Source organism: Protobothrops mucrosquamatus, unplaced genomic scaffold (genome assembly GCF_001527695.2).
Source record: "Protobothrops mucrosquamatus isolate PMUCROS unplaced genomic scaffold, P.Mucros_1.0 scaffold8, whole genome shotgun sequence".
Taxonomy (NCBI): Eukaryota; Metazoa; Chordata; class Lepidosauria; order Squamata; family Viperidae; genus Protobothrops; species Protobothrops mucrosquamatus.
The window spans coordinates 1,529,262-1,532,600 of NW_015386395.1; the positions used below are offsets into that span (position 1 = coordinate 1,529,262).

Genomic DNA, 3,339 nt, shown 5'->3' on the forward strand with positions numbered 1-3,339 from the left:
AGAGCGCCCGCTCCTCCTCCGCCTTCTTAGCCTCAGGATCTCAGGCTTCCCTCGTGGGCGGGAGTCCGCGGAGAGCCTTCGTCACACGCCTCTCTCGCCGACGCCAGGAGAGCGCCGCTTGCGAAAGCAGAAAGAGGGGGCGCCTGGTGTAATTCCCGAAAGCCGCCACTAGGGGCTCCCGAGTCTTTCCCCCGCCCAGTCTCCGCCCTTTCCTTCGCACGTGGTTGCCGATGGCCGCTTGCAGAAGCTGGGCTGGGGAGAGGAGACGCGTGTCCTTTGCAGGGCGAACCACAGCCAGGATCGGCGGGAAGGGGGCAGATCGGCGTGGGGAGCGGCCATTCCCGAGAGGTACCGGGACAAGGGGAGGGCGGGGGCAAGTAAGACAGGGAGGGGAGGAAGGGCCACCCCTAGAAAAAGGGGGAGGCTTGAAGGAAGGGGAAAAAAAGAGAATGAAGGGAATAGAGAGATGCCCCCCCCAGGAGAAAAGGGGTTCATCGTGGGGTGTAGGAAAGCGAGAGAGAGGGCAGAGAAATTGGGGCCGCCGTGAGCTCAATCCGTCAATTAGTTGGAAACCTGTAGCTGATTGTAACCTATATCTGGCCTTTGGGAAAATGCCAGTCCAGTTTCTCAGAAAGGCAAATCGCCATTCCTCTGTCAAACTGCCTTTAGCTTCTCTAGAAATTACTCAATTACTTAGTGAAAGCCTCTCCCCCCGCCCAAATCCTCTGCCCCCCCTCCCCCCATGCCTGGCTTTAAATGCTGTCTGGGCTTCCCAACGTTCAGAACGATTATTATCTATTTGTAAACATTACAACAGCCCTGCACTGTAGATCAGTACTGTAATAACACATCGCCTGGGGAGAAGAGGGTGGCAAGGAGAGAAAGGCCTAAGGCCCATCTAGTCATTTCGTGGCAGGTTGGCTCAGAGCTATGGACTTTTCTGATTTGTAGCTTGAGACTCCTAGAGCTTCAGGAGAGACAGCGGAGAAAGATTTCTGAAGACTTTTGGAAAAAGGGAGCAAGAACTGAGGAGTCCTTGGTGCTCTCTGAGCTGGCTTGTTTTCTTGCAGACGTTTCATTACCAAACTAGGTAACATCATCAGTGTTAGTATGGAGTGGGGTTAGCTGTCAGTTTATATTCTATAGAATAGAATTATGTTCTATAGAATTAGAATATAAACTGACAGCAAACTGCAGTGATGATGTTATCTAGTTTAGGTAACAAAATGTCTGCAAGAAAACAAGCAAGCTCAGAGAGCACCAAGGACCCCTCATATCAACTCTGAGCTACAAATATTCTCCTTTGCGTAGAACAGTGGTTCTGTTGGACACCCAGCCCTGGGGTAAACCCCAGCTAGCTGGTAAAGTACCCCCAGCGGTTCGTTCCGACAGGCGGTAAAAAAAACAGGCGGTAAAAAAGGGGAAAAGGTCGCCCACGGAATGGAGGGAACCCGACCCGGTCGACCACCAGCCGGACGAGGCAGAGACGGCGAACGGTCGATGCGGAGCCGGGGCGCAGGGGCGGAACCACGCATGCGTGGCGCTCCCAGGCAGGGAAAGTCCTCGACTTACGACCGATTGGGCAGTCCTCGACTTACGACCGGTTTAGTCCTCGACTTACAACCGGTTTAGTCCTTGACTTACGACCGGTTGGGGTCACGGCATTAAAAAGGTTGAGAACCACTGTTCTAGGGTCTCAACATGCTTTTAAATATATATATTTAACCTGTTCTGCAAAGCACCTGAAGGCAGGGCAAGAAACAATAGATCAGTGGTTCTCAACCTGTGGGTCGGGACCCCATTTGGGGTCGATCGACCATTTCACGGGGGTCGCCAAGCAAGGCTGTCCGCCATTTTTTTCCCCTTTTCCGGCGGGTGCCTTACCTCCCTTGGGCTGGGCCAGCTGGTGGTCGGCCTGCTCCATCTCTGCCGCTTGCCAGCTACGCCTCGGCCGGCGCAGGGGACGGAACCACGCATGCGCGGCGCTCCCGGGCAGGGAAAGTCCTCGACTTACGACCGGTTGGGTAGTCCTCGACTTATGACCGGTTTAGTCCTCGACTTATGACCAGTTTAGTCCTCGACGTACGACCGGTTTAGTCCTCGACTTACGACCGGTTGGGGTCGCGGCATTAAAAAGGTTGAGAACTACTGGCGTAGAATGAGTTATTGCTTTTGTTTATTTTTTTTCATTAAACAGCCTGTCCTCTTCTGTATATGGTTCTTCTATTTCCTTATTTCAGCTTTGAAACAACAGTCTTGTAAAGTAGATTAAGCTGAGAGGGAGGGGCATGCCCAAAGCATAGGTAGTCCTCAACTTTCAACAGTTCATTTAGTGACCATTTGAAGTTACAACAGCACTGAAAAAAGTGACTTATGACCGTTTTTCAAACTTACAACCATTGCAGCATGCCCATGGTCACATGACCTAAATTCAGACACTTGGCAACTGACTCATTTATGACTAGTTTGCAGTGTCCTGGGGTCATGTGATCACCTTTTTTGACAAGCAGAGTCGATAGGGAAGCCAGATTCACTTCACAATAGTATTACTAACTTAACAACTGCAGTCATTCACTTAACAACTGTGGCAAGGAAGGTTGTAAGATGGGGCAAAATTTATTTAACAAATTTTTCACTTAGCAACAGAAATTTAGGGCTCAGTTATGGTCGTAAGTTGAGGACTACCTGTAATTTTGTAATTTTGAGATTATGCTACACCAGGTACATAAAATAATGGCCTTGGGATTCATTGTGGTGATTCTACAATAATTCCCAAATCTTAGTTCAGAGTTTACACTTATCAGGTTGGATCAATGCATGACTTAGGAACCAAAGTAGCATAATTTGTCTACTGGTCTACATTTGGAGACAATTAAAATTCCTATTATATGATGCTGTACTGGGGACAGGAACTAGTTTACACTTGACCTGATTTATCCCTAGGATTACATCAGGAGAGCCACTTTGGTCTGGTGGTTAAGGCACCAGGTTAGAAACCAAGAAATAGTGAGTTCTAATCCTGCCTTAGGCATGAAAGCTGGCTGGGTGACTTTGGGCCAGTAACTCTCAGCCCAATCTACCTCACAGGGTTGTTATAGAGAAAAGAGGAAGAGGAAGGAGGATTAGGTATGTTTGCTACCTTGAATTACCGTATTTATCGGCGTATAACACGCACTTTTTCCCCCTGAAAATAGGGGGCAAATGATGTGTGCGTGTTATACGCCGATATACGGCCAGCCCGGGTAAATTCGGCCATATTCTTCAATACGGGCCGGCCCCAGCAGTTCCCCTCTCCTCTTTGTGTGTGTGTGTGTGTTTGTCTCTCTCTCTCTCAATTCT

At 49.5% G+C, this 3,339-nt stretch overlaps 1 protein-coding gene across 1 annotated transcript in view; it reads left to right on the forward strand.

Annotated features, from left to right (window-relative positions):
* Window positions 1-231: 231 nt before the first annotated feature.
* The window catches only part of HSPBP1 (HSPA (Hsp70) binding protein 1), a 25,945-nt gene continuing 22,837 nt past the window's right edge, over window positions 232-3,339 (forward strand). Inside the window, exon 1 of the mRNA XM_015810259.1 lies at window positions 232-348. The gene's annotated coding sequence lies outside the window, so the exon portion shown is untranslated. The remainder of the gene's footprint in view (window positions 349-3,339) is intronic.